The sequence below is a fragment of the Rhinolophus ferrumequinum genome, chromosome 20, assembly GCF_004115265.2.
Source record: "Rhinolophus ferrumequinum isolate MPI-CBG mRhiFer1 chromosome 20, mRhiFer1_v1.p, whole genome shotgun sequence".
Taxonomy (NCBI): Eukaryota; Metazoa; Chordata; class Mammalia; order Chiroptera; family Rhinolophidae; genus Rhinolophus; species Rhinolophus ferrumequinum.
Window position 1 is genome coordinate 9,233,679 of NC_046303.1, and position 13,753 is coordinate 9,247,431.

Consider the following 13,753-nt stretch of genomic DNA (forward strand, 5'->3'; position numbering starts at 1 on the left):
TTTTAAATGATTAGACTCCCCCACAATCAAATACAAATAAGAAAACCTTTCAAAGGCAAATTAAAATGCTATTTTGGATAAAAATTGTGTTTGGCTTATCTGTGTGGCGGTGCCCTGGTGAAAACACTACCAGATTCACTGAGTTTGTACACAAACAGAAAGGGAAGGAAGAAAGTAAATAGACATTCATCGAGTGCCTTCTTCATGCCAGAGGCAGAGCCAGGATCTGAATTTGAATTTCTCAGTTTTGTGAGCTTGTATTATTGTCTCTCAATCCTGCTCCATCTCATTCGTGGAGAGGTCAACAAACTGTGGCACCAAGCCAAATCGGCTTGCTACCTGTTGCTGTAAACACATCTACACTTCGTTACCTATTGTCTGTGGCTGCTTTCATGCTTACAAAGTCAGAATGACCAGTTGTGATGGAGACTGTATGACCCGTAGAGTCTGAAAGTTTGCCAACTTCTACATTACTGCGCTGTGGGTAGTAATAAGGGTCAGGAGAAATTACATCACAGTCAAAGTTAACATCCCGATGATGAGACAAACTAAGATCCTCTTGTGATACACTGAGAAGGATACACAATCATTTCTGTGCTCTTCCTGCCCGTAAAGGCATACCCTGAATTTAATCATGAGAAAACATAGTAAACACACACTGAAAAACATTACGAAAAATGCACTCTCTGAAAATGGCAATGTGATTCATGAAAGACAAAGAAAGATGAAGGAACAGATCCAGATTAAAGGGAACTAAGGAGGTATGGCCGCTACAGTCAACACAGGATTCTTGACCAGAAAACAATGTTATAGAGGAAATGATTAGGAACGTTGGCAAATTTGAATATGGACTGTGGTTTGGATAACAGTATTGTGTCAAAGTTAAATTTCTTGATGTTGATAACCGTACGGTGCTTATAGAAGAGAATGTTCTGTTATTAGAAAGTATGTGCTGTGCAGGTTAGAAGTAAAGGGGTGCAATGCTTGCCACTTACTCTCACATGGTTTAGGGAAAAATATATACACACACACAAAAGGAAGATTGCATAAGAGATAGAGAACAGTGTGGAAAATGTGGCAACATTTTAACAAATGATGAACTTGGGTGAAGGATATGTGAGAATTCTTTATATATTGCTTTATTTCTTGTTTCTTGAAACTACATCTGGGTAAAGCGTGTTTTAGAGTACATCATATTACTTTTGTAATTGTTTATAAGTTCGAAGTGATGTATTTCAAAACCAGAAGTTAAAAAACTACAAAGTAATGTTTTGGTTTTGTTTTTAAAGAACTTGAGTTTGGAATTGGTTTCAATGAATGGTTATGAACGGGGCAAGTGTAAAGTCCAGTCATCAGAAAAGGGAGTGATCGGTGACTATGCGCGGAAGCTGCTGAAAGATCCTTTCACGGTGATGCATCTGGTTGACCACGGATGGGTCTAAGTGCAGGACTGCAGACATCCTTGCCCACACCACCCAGGCCTGGGAGTGTAGCTGTATAGGACAAAGTGACAAAGACATGGAGAAAAACTAAGGGATGGCCCCTGGTGCAGCAGACGAGGGAGCAGGACGGGAGGCAGAGTGCCGCCTCCTGTGGGAAGAAGGAATGCTGGCGTTCATTCTAATTCTGCTGTTTGTGGAAGAACAGCCCTCACAGACCCTCGCTCTTTTCCCTGGGGTCAGGCAGGAGGGGTGCCTGGATGGATGCCCTGTGCAGGGCAGTGTGAGTGTCAAAGGGGAGATCCTGGACATGAAAGCAAAGGGAAAAACACTGGAAGAGCTGGGGGGCTCTGCGTGATGTCCTCTACCTTTGTAGTGCCATGAAATGCAAAAGTAAACAGTCTTATTCATAAATCGACATGCTCCTGAGCTCCCCATTTCATCCTTCTGCCTTTAAGCCTTTGGTTTCCATGCCGTGCCTCTCACAGTCTGAGGACTTCTGGCCTCCGCTCCCCCTCCTTTGTTTTGGTGATTTGGTCACAGGGTGGACATCACAACACCAGGCTTGTCAACACAGCAGCAGATAGCTGGTAATGGGGCTCCACTCCTGCCAATCCATCCAGGCCTGCGGATGGGTTCTAGCTACCCAAGCTCCTAAAGCCATGGGTTTTGGCCTTGAACTTCCTCTTGCTTTGACTCTTATTCTCCAGTTTCTTTCCAGAGTTCTCATTTTTGACTCTGTTTTATCTCTCATTTTCAGCTCCATACTTACTCCCTTAGAAACTGACAGTTGTTAGAATTTCCCTAGCCATTTTCAGGGGAGAAAAAGGAAGCACAGAGTGATTAAGTAATTTATTAAGGTCACACAATTAGCAGATGAAGGAGTCAGAACTAGACCCACCCTGGCTGACACCAGGTCCTTGACCTTTGAGCTACATTATCCTTCTCAAAGCAGAAACCCCCGTCTTCTATTCGGATGGATAATATCCAAGACACGTATCAAATGGCTTCTCTTCTAATTCATGAGTGAGGGAGCAAGAGCTGGGGTTGTATTTGATACAGTTGCTAAACCCAGATGAAAAGGTGCCCGGGGTGAGGTGAAGATAGGGTATTCTTTCTTCTCTCCACTGCAGCTGACTATTCCTTTGCACTGTGCAGAAATAGAAAGGTGTGTTGTGGTTCCGATGAAAATATACTATCAATACTCTTAATCCATTATGACAATATTTGTAAAGAAAGTTTCATGAAAGAGAGCATTAAAATCTTTAAGCAAGTACTGCTTTTCCAATTGCTTCTGTCCCTCTCATGTCTGGACACTGTGTTTAGTTGACGGGACCTCGCCTGCAGAGAAACACAGAGACAGCTGAATGCAGCCTGCTGCTTTCAACCTAACACTTGCCTCAGCTGCCAGAAAGCTCTTTTCTAGCTTATTTTATTTCACTGTCTGACTTCTGTTTCCAGCTGTGACTGCAGGATGAAGTCTTTTAAAACCTGTGCTGCCCAAGCTCACCCTTGCTTTCAAAGGCTGAACCTACTCTTCCACACATAGGGTGGGTCATTCCCCGCCTTCCTGCAATAAACATCCATGGCCCGAGTGAGTCTGAAACTCCCACCCTCCTACTCCTCCTGGGGATGCCGTTCTCATTCTTTCTGTCTGAGGTTGCCCATTGTCTCAAGAAGTGGTCACTCCATAGGAGCCAGTCTCTGGGAGATAAAAATATTAAGTCCAGGGATTGTAGTGACTTGCATGAGGTCAGACAGCTAGTAGGTGACAGAGCTGGAGCTGTAGGTGATAAGGCTGAAGCTCAGGCCTTGACTCCCTGATCAAGCAAGCCTCTTTCCATGGCAGTGTGCCTTTGAACCAGATGGTTTCAAAAGACAGGCAGCCTGGTAACTCCTGGAGTCCCGCAGAGCTAGGTGAAAGGCCCAGCTCCACCACTTGCTGGTGGCGGGACAGTGAGCAAGTGGAGTAAATGTTCTCTTTCCTCCGGTCTACACTGGGAATTATAATCCCTAATATGCAAGGTTGGAAGGATGAAAAGAAATCATCTGTAACAGTGCCCATGAATACAAAGTTGCTCAATAAATGTAAATATCCACCCCCAACCTTCTTCAAAAACGTCTTGCAGTGGTCACCTTCCCTTCCCTTTGGTATGGTTGAACCTCTGCAAAGACGAGTGGGGAGTCAGGGTCTGGCATATTCATATAGCCCATGAACCTGAGCTAGAGTTTAAAGAAAAATATGCCACTGTGCAGAGAAAGACATTTTTAAAGGTCCTAATGAAATTTTAAAAGCTAGTGCTTTCCTCACTTATTCAAAGTGATAGTATCCAATATCCGTTGATCATACAGAAAAGGAAATAGTCCGTGTGAGGTTGAAAGTCTTGATGCGCAGTATTAATTAGCATTGGTACTGAGACTAGAACCCAAGTCTGTTGACCTCCAGGCTACAACCTTTTATGCACCATTTATGCTGGGATATGTGATTAGAGAAAACTATTTGTCTTTTAAGAGAATTATTTTACTTAAGAGATAACCAAATTAGGACATAATGAAATCCCGTCTAATGGTAATAGTGCAGATCTTTGCAAATACTCTCATCATCCTTTTATTCATTAATTTCTTGTGAGTCGTCATGAATTCATTGCTTTACTTATTCAATATAGCTCTTTATTCTAAAGAATTGCAAGCAACAAGCATATTTCACAGTTGATAGACTAAAACTCCCACCAACTCTGCCAGCTTAGTTGCCATGGTGATAAATGGTTTAAGAAAGTCTCATTTATTTGAAGATATATTTAGAAATAATTGAGGCCCTTGAGAGCAAAATGTCCTAAATTCTTTCTATGGTGGTGCTTGCTATGTTTTCTTCAGGGCACCAATAGCCTTTGAAAGAAAATTCTTCTAATCATGGTAGCTCAGTTGCTTGTGGGTATATGAGATGCCATGTTCCCTTGATTACATCTTGGGCTGGCAGGACTTGTCCCACACTCAGAAAATACCCTCCTTGATTACACACCACCAGGGATTAAGAGAAGCCTTGCCTGGTAGATGTTTACCCCTGTAGTGACAATGGATTAGATTTTGATGTTAGTTAGACAAAACGTGGTTAGAACAAAAGTGAATTCTAGAAGCCTGACAAAGCAGACTTTGAAGAGAAATGTGGGGTAAGTACTTGCCACCTGGGCAAAGGAGAAGGGGCGTGAGCAGTTTGTGTAGACACAATCCTCTAAATACCCTCTCGTTCCACACGTAATCCTCCCTCTTGAATTTCTTGGGCGACGGCTTGCTAAGGTCCTTTTAATTCATGTGTAAAATAAAACATTAGTCCCATATGATACAAGGAATAATTATTGAGGACATTCTATGTTCCAGGACTCCACTTACATGCATTATTATTTTTAATCTTATAGTAAAGGTATGTGGAAAATGTTATTCTTATGTTCATTTTATGGATAAGAAACCTAAGCCTTAAAGTTATAAGCGACTTGCCCAAGGTCAAAGGCACGGGTATTTGGGCTGGGACCCGAATGGTTGCCGTGTGGGTGCCGGTGCTCTGCAGTGCCCTAATTCTGGCGTGGTGGTTTGAGCACGTTTTTCCCAATGCATATTTGGAATGAACGGATTCTTGCACTCACCACCTTAGGAACTAGGATTCCCATTGCTATAATGAACAGAGGTAGTAGGAACGCTGAAGCTTTCAGGCTCTTAGTGCTGTTCCACACAGGACATTCTGGCACTTGGTTTAGCGTGGGCCTCTCCATCCAACTTAATAGTACACGTCTACTTTCGTTAGTTCCCTTTGCCATCTATTGGGGACTTAAAAGGGTGACCTCAACAGGCATCAGCAGTGGCAGCATAGCCCGGTGGTTGAAGGCATGTGCTCTGAAGTCAGACTACATAGGAGTTCAACTCCTAGCTGGACCTCTTCCTGGCTGTGTCAGACCCCCACGCCTCGCTCTCCCCATTGGTAAAATGGGGATGAGGGTACTGACCACTTCTCAAGGAACTCCTGAGGATTAAAGGATGTACATAACCCTGTGATAAGGTAAAGTCCAGAAAGCCAGACCCTTTCTTAGCTTCTCTGCTGGATCTCCAGATCCAGCACACTATGATTGTCATTCAATAAATATTTAGTGAATAAATAAATGAAAATGTTTAGGATAAAGAGCCCACTATCAATGTCAGCCTTCGTTATTATTAATCAGAACCATATTTCTGCGGTAATTTTACAACTGCTGTTTCCCTACCTCATTCCCTTTAACTACCCCTTGGGGACCTTACACCTGACTGCTCGTGCGTGTCCAGGTGGCAGCCTCCACATTCCTGCCTCTCCCACCTCTGACTCTGGGCAGGGCAGCAGGAGGGCCTCATCCTACTGTAGTGTTTTTGTGCTAACACCATTTAACTTACTGTCAGCAGCTTCTGCTCTGCTTCATGGACCAGGGCCAAGCTGTGTCTCCTCCACTAGGGGGCGTCCCTGTTCCTTCTCCTCAAGTGGTAGCAGAGCTTCCTTCCAGGAGACTATGCTTCTTGGTTTCTGTGGTCCATGGCTAATCCCCCCAATATCTAGCTCTCCTCCACCTCCAGGTGTGTAGAGGTTTCCTGCACACTTGAACATAGTGTAGCCCTGTGACTAGCTATTTTAACTAAATGTGGTTGGAAATAACACGGATGGTTTCTGGACAGAGAATTTAACAGCCTGTTCAAGGTGCGCCATATTGTCTTCCTCTGCTTAGTTATCAGGGAAATAGATTTTAGGATGGAGGCTCCATCACCTGGAGTCTTTGAGCTGAGCCCCACTGCCATCCTTCTTTGACCATGTAACGTGAAGAAGAAGAACTTTGGTTCTTTTAAAGCCAGTAAGATTTGGGGATTGTTTGTTACCGCAGTATAGACCAGCCTATTGGACGAGTAACATCCGGGAATGCTGCCCACTTCAGCCCTGGGCCGTTTTGAAAGGCTTATGTTCCTACTGGGTACAGGAGCAAGTCTGAGCATCCTTTCTTTTTTCCCTCACAGAGACTGATCCTAAATCCTTGTCAGACAGTTCTTCCTCTTCTCATGTTTGGCCTGACTTTTCCCTAGAGGATTTAATAACTGGTTGCATAGCAGCCTTAGGTTTCCAGGACAAGTTTTCACTGATCCATCCTGGATGGTCTCTGAATTTACATATGGTTAAGAAAAACAGCTTTATTATTATTTTTTTTTCTGAACATAATTTAGGTCATAGAAGCAAGGGCAAAAGCCAAAAGCTTCAGTGGGCATTATAATGCCAATGTTCTTAGAACATTTTTATCTGTACTGAAACGTGGCCAAACTTATTATGATTTGGCTGGAGAGAAGTGATAACTCTACGTAATAACTGAAAGAAACTGAGGTACCTAATTGCCAACACTAAAAGTTATTCATGTTTTCAAGAAGATGTAAATTATTTTTCCTGGCCAGAACTTTGTAGAAGAGTTTCTCAAACAGGGAACAGTTTGTGGTAACATAGGGCTCTCTATTTAGTTGAACATGGAGCTTCCTGTAAATAATTCTCTATGGTGTTTTGTAGCCTACCTTTTGTGGATCATGTCTCCTAAACTTTTCCCATGCAACCCATGTCCCTGGGGTCCCTAAGAAAGTAACATAAAGAATCAGTTGGAAATTCATTCATTTATCACTTTGTTTTCTTACCCAATTTAAAGAGAGCATTTTCTTCCATGCCCTACTGGAAGTTGATCTTAGACTTATCATTTAAGAGAAAAATTCAAAACACTGTCCTTCAACACAATGGCAGTACTGTGGTATTATCTAGACCCTGCGATGGGTTTGTGGTCATGTAGCCACACGCTGAGCCTTGGCCACATGCAGGCCTGTGTGACAGACCAGGTTGTGTCTATAAAAGGTAAAGACCTGCCAAGAGAACCAAATTTGCAATGGTGGCCTTTTTACCCCCTTGCTCTGCCCCACTGAATGAGCTCACCCATCACCCCGGAGCCAAGGAGAAAAGCCATAGGATGACAAAGGAGAGATGGGACAGGACAGCAGCTCCCAGGGGAAAGCCACAGGGTCCTACATCAACCGACAGAACTCCACTCCCCAGGGATGAGACCAAGAATCTATAATTTAGAAAGATTCCAGGTGGTTTTCTTGGAGACAGGCTGGCCCTCGTCCACAGAGAGTGGACAGTTGGAAATAGCACCAGACTTGGAGGCAAACTGGTTTCCAATTCTGGTTTCATCACTTAGGCACTAAGTGTTTTGGGGAAGTTATTCAAATTCTCTGAATAACTTTCCCTGAGATAGCGTTGTCTATTTTTTCAGTTGTGAGAATAAAAATGTCAAAATAAACCATATGTGACTGCAAATAGCATGGTTCTTTGCACATTATAGTTGCACAGTAATATAAATCTGAGTCTTTATTCACTTGTTCATTCATTCAACAATTTTATTGAATATTACCAATAATAACATCGTCAGTGGTAATAGTTCTAGGAATAGCACTAGAACTATGTACTAAATATTGCTCTAAATGCTATAGGTATATTATCTTACTCAATTTTCATTCTACTCCAGTGAGGTTACACACGATTATTCTTACTGTACAGATGTGGAAACTGAGGCATGGATATGATAAAAATCTTGCTGAGTTTCCACAGACAGTAAGTGCTAGAGCTAAGATCTGGCTCTTCAGTGAGACCCCACTGATTTCCGTTGTGCTCAGTGCTGGGTGTGCCGTGCCATAGCATGCACCAGTGTAGGAGGCAGATGAGAAATGATACACCAATAAGTAACCGCAAAGAAGACAAAGCTAAGAAGGAAATGAACAGGAAGTTGGAATGTGGAATAATGAAGGGGGAATGATACTGATTTTGAGAAACAGGAAGAATCATCCTCGCAGAAGTGATATTTATGCTGGGACCTGAAAATGGAGAGAGAGGGGCCGTGCTGCAAATGTTGGGAGGAGCATTTTAGGCCAAGAGTATAATGGTACACGTACACCTTAGGACTGGACAGAATTGGGTGTGTTTGGGGACCAGTGTGGCTGCACCTTAGTACCTAAGGGGGAGGATGGCACAAACTGAGATTGCAAAGGTGGGCAGAGGTCAGGTCATTCGTGGCCTGGCAGGCCAAGGCAGGGAGTGAAAATTTTATTTGAAATGCAGTGAGGAGCTGAATAGTTTTAAACCAACTTATGTGTTTCTCATAAATGATCTCAGATCATTCTCACTGCTGTTTGAAGAATAAATTAGGTGAAAATGGGGCAAAAGAGGAAGCAGACAAAGCAATTATGATATTATAGCAGTGATCAGATGAAAGGTAATGGTGATTTACTCTAGGTGAGATAAAATTAGAACTTAATTTTGAACATATAAAATATATGGTGATTATTACATATTTGAGAAGGGATAAAAAGTGGCTGTCTAAAAAAAGCTCCAAGAAGAGAATAAATGTAGAAGTCAAGAACAAGGAGCTGATCTTCAAAGCCAGGGAGTATGAATGCATCCTCCTAGAGAACAGGTCGGGAGAGAGAGACCGAAAAGGTCTACCAGAACTAAGATCTGAAAAGACGAGTTTCCCCAACATTTGAAGATTAGGCAACATTAAAGGATCCAGTAAAAAAAAGGCAGAGGTATCAGCCCTAGAGGTCTGAGGAAAATCGGGACAAGGCGCAGAAACCAGGAGAAGACCTGTAGAAGCCACAGGGAGTGGTCGTTAATGTGGAATCATGCTGGGAGGTGAAGGGTGATGGCAACAGGAAAATGTACATTTAATATGGAGAGCCCGCGGATCTTTAAAATAGCAGCTTCGATATAGTCAAGAGCAAAATTCAGAATAAAGCTGTTGGAAGAATGAATGGAAGGAGGCAGAAAGATAAGGTTCTAAGAATTTGGGCTACAAAAGGGAGCAGAGAAACAGGGCAATTACTGAAGGTGGAGATGCAAGGTATTTTTCCTTTTTGTTTTTTTTCCTTTTTTGTTGCTAAGATGGGAAACACTACAGCCTATTTGGACCCAGTAGAGAGATTACAGTATAAGAAAAAAGTGGGAGGCACTAAAGAAGCAAAGGACGTATTAGGGTAACAAGGTAGGAACTCCAGATCCCATGTGTGAGAGGGGAAAGCGCTCTTGCTCTCTAGAAACTGTGGAGAGGGAGAAACGACGTGCAGATATAATAGATCTCTAGATCCACTCGTTTTGTAATGAAGAAGGGCTCTTTAAAGACTTCAAGTTTCTTCAGTGAAAGAAGAGGTACATTTTGCAAGCTAAAAATACAGTAGGGAGGGGAAGGTTGGGAGGTTTGAAGAGAAAGATGAGAAATAGCCACAGATGTATGAGCAAGAGGCAGACCACTGAGAACCGAGTAGGACACTTAGTTAGGAACGAGAGTTCATTTGGAGCTAATAGTCACCCATGTGTAGAGACGGCAGCCTGCCTGGGTGTGTGAGTCTTGCCAGTAATGCTGGCCTCTTGGGTACAAGCTCAACAGTGGCAGTGTTTTTAAGGTCACCAGAGTTTGGGATTTGGAAAGGCAAGTATGATGGGGGAGAATGAGCAGGGAGCTCACAGTAGTGTAATCTAAACTGGATATGGAGGAAAATGAAGAGAGGAAAGAACGTTGGGTTCAAGACGGTGGTGTTTAGCATGGACAAGGGTTACTGCCTTCATACTTTGTAACAGGTCCTTCCCTATAAACATTCAGGGCATATATCCTCATTCTTGGGTGTGTGCTTGTTTAATACTTATATGTACTTAACTATGTTCCAGTACTGAGCTAAGTGCATTACAAATATTAACTCACCCAAGCTTCATAACCATCATGAGACCTCCATGAAGTAGAAACGATGACTATACAACTTTACAAATAAGAAAACCAGGCAAAGAGTAGTTAGGTAATGTCCTTAAGGCCATATATTTAGTAAAGGCCACAGGGTTTGAATGCCTGGAGTCTTGCTGCAGAATTCATGCTCTTACTTTTGTGCGTAAAACTATTCTAATGAATTATTTTAGTAGTATATAAAGTATTAGGTTGGTGCAAAAGTTATTGCGGTTTAAAAGGTTAAAAATAATTGCAAACACCGCAATTACTTTTGCACCAATTTAATTCATGATAAAAACATACGCAAAAAAAGGGGTTGAAAATAAATGGAGGTTCCACTATATGTCCCTGCAGGCCAGTGAATTTCCTGAGGTGCGTGCACTGTGCAGCCCGAAATTCAGGATGTGGTGCAGACTGTGTGTTTGCAGTTTAAACAACTGAACCAGAAGGCTCCAAGGTTGTGGTTAGACAAGAAGGTTAGGTAATTGTGTTTTCAGGGATGGCTTAGTTTATACTGATGACAGGTCCAAGGTGTGCCCTTGGAATTGTGTGGTTAAAATGAAGTAATGGAGAGTTCTTTGTGTTAAGGAGGTAAAGAATTAAAAAGACAGTGGATTAGCTGGGTCATCCACACAGACCTTGAAAAGGAAAGCAGGAGTTGGGACGAAAGATGAGACTGTACGCCATCGCTTAATATCTCTACAGTAGAAGGGGGATAACCAGGAAATCGACGATGACAGCAACGAGATGAGAGCTGGTGGAAGAAGTGTCTACACGGATGCAGACCCAATTGGTGAACTATGAACGATGGTTCAACCTGCAGGGAATTTTAGGACGTTAGAGGATGGAGGGTTGCAGTGTTGACTCTAAAGGAAAGGTGACTTTAGTAGGCAGAAACTTGGGAATACTCAAGGTTGTAATGAAACGATGCCTGGGCAGGAGAAGATCCCACATTTGCCTGCAGCATCAAGGAAGGATTCACAGACAAGCTAACACTTGACTTGATTTTGGATTTTGCAATAAAGAGAATACGTCAGCAATAAACATGGTGAAGGAAGGCATTAAAGATGGAAGACACAGCATGGGTAGACATTGAGACAAGAGAGAATATGATCTCCATTCAGTATTGCTTGAGTGGAGATTATTAGCAGAGGAGGGTGAAGGGGAAATGGGGAGTGATAATTCTGAGGAAGGAAGGAGAGGCCAGATCAGGAAGTGAATTGCATGTCATTTTTCAAAAGCTGAGATTTATCCGAGAAATGATAGGGACCCATGGAAATATTCTGAGCTTCAGGGGGTCATGGTCAAATTTGAACCTGGAGGCACTGTTGAGGTCTGATTGGATTGGAGTTAGGCTGGAAGAAAGGAGATCAGTTAGGAAGCTCTGAAATAGTCCTGGCAAGACACGATGGAGGCTCAAAGTAGAGAAAGTAAGGTGCAGACAAAAAAGAGGGGAAAAAAGTGAAAAATTATAGGAATATTTAGAAGGGAAAAACGGTAGGACATTGTTTGAATAGTATGGGGCCAGAAAGAGGGAGGAGCTTGTGATGCCTAAAGGGTTCCAGGTTCAGGGAGTGGGGGGGGGGCGTGGTCTGAGTGCTGGTCACACAAGCAGGAAAGATAGGAGGAGAAGCAAGCCTAGGGACTGGTGGCATTTGCTGTACAGGAGTTGACTTTGAAGTGTCTGGAGGTTACCCTAGAGGGCGGGGAGTCCAGAGGAGGAGGGCCCATCTTTCCCATCGGCTCTCCTAGAAGAGGAAGAAAGTTTATATCTTTCATCAAAGCCTCTAGTAAGTATCTTCCCATGTTTTATTGACCTGAATTGTCTTGTTGACCTGGATTGGACCACCTGCAGCTTCCAGGAGCAAATATGGTGCCTGGATATGGGAACACTAATTTTTTAAGATAAACGGGTCATCTGTGGAGCTGAGAGTGGATAAGTCTTTCCCAGACCATATGGATGACCCTGAGGAAATAGCAGTTTTCCAAAGGAGACTCATCATCAAATATCCTCCACATGGAAACTCCACTGTTGTCAGGCACAGGAAAAATAGTAAATAAACCTTTGCCCCAGATCTGAAGACTCACACAGACTGTCATTGGAGCACAGAGAAGGGATGTCTAACTATCTTTGGGAGTACTGAGAAAGAGTTGATAGGACGTGACATTTGAGCTTGGTTCTTTAATATTGTGGAGAAGTTTGCCAAGTACAGAAAGTGCATGGACTAGGGGAAAGGTATTCTGACAGAGAAAAAAAATGTTCAAATGCCAGAGACCCAGGCAAAAAGGCCTTATTGGGTTTGTCTGGGGAATTTCCCTTGTCTGTGATTCAGAAACCATCATGTTTTGGCAACAAGATATCTTGTTTCTGTGTAGAGAATTATATAACATTGTCTTAATCCATTTTATATAATTTTTTATTATAATTTTTTTTTTTCATTTCATCTAATTTAGACAGTGGAAAAGAGAAGAGCTGTGTTTGTTGCATGGTGAATATCGCTGCTGTCATCATAGGTTTTGCCCTGACTCATTTTTGGACACAAACGGGTTGGATAACAGCTGTTTGATACTAGTTTTGAGAACCTGAGAAACTTATTTTCTCAAGTTCCTCAATTTTCTCTTTCAGAAAATGAGAGATAATAACACCTTCTCTGCAGGCTCATTGCTAGATTTAAATAGTGTAACACATGTAAAGTGCCTTGTAGATTGTATCTCCCTACACAAATAGGAAAAAAAAACTATTATCCTTGTAATTATTATTAGTGAGGGCTACTGGAAAATCAATCAAGAAGAGCCATTTAAGACCTTTTTTGGAAGAAAAGGTCTAGTGACCAGATTTCAGGCAGATGAAACAGCAGGCAGCAGACTTCCAAGCAAGCTGAGGACATGCCTCTCAGTTTTTTGATTATAAAGAAGGTAGCCCATCACCTGATTCCATCAGGGACAAAAATGCCATGGCCACAAAGGACAGGCATCAGAGAATGTCCTTCATCAGTAGCACAAACTGCATTTGGTGTGTAGAAGTAACAATAACTGAGCTCCTATTACCGTGTTTCCCCGAAAATAAGACCTAACTGGACCATCATCTGTAATGCGTCTTTTGGAGCAAAAATTAATATAAGACCCGGTCTTATTCTACTATAAGACCAGGTATATAATATAATATAATATAATATAATATAATATAATATAATACCAGGTCTTATATTAATTTTTGCTCCAAAAGACGCGTTAGGTCTTATTTTCAGGGAAACACGGTATATGCAGAGCACTCATGCTAGGCGTGTTCACACATTATCTTATTTAAGCCTCAAAACAATCCTGTGAGGTTTAGTCCTGTTTATAGATAAGGGAATTAGGGCCCCAAATGCCCAGAGTCACAACAGTAGCAAGTGGCAGAACTGGGATCGAATGTCTGAGGACTGCAAACCAGGCTCTGTCCCTTCCAGGACCGTGCCTCTTCTGCTGCGCTTCTCCAGCGGGCTCCCCAGAGCTGCAACAGCAGTGTCA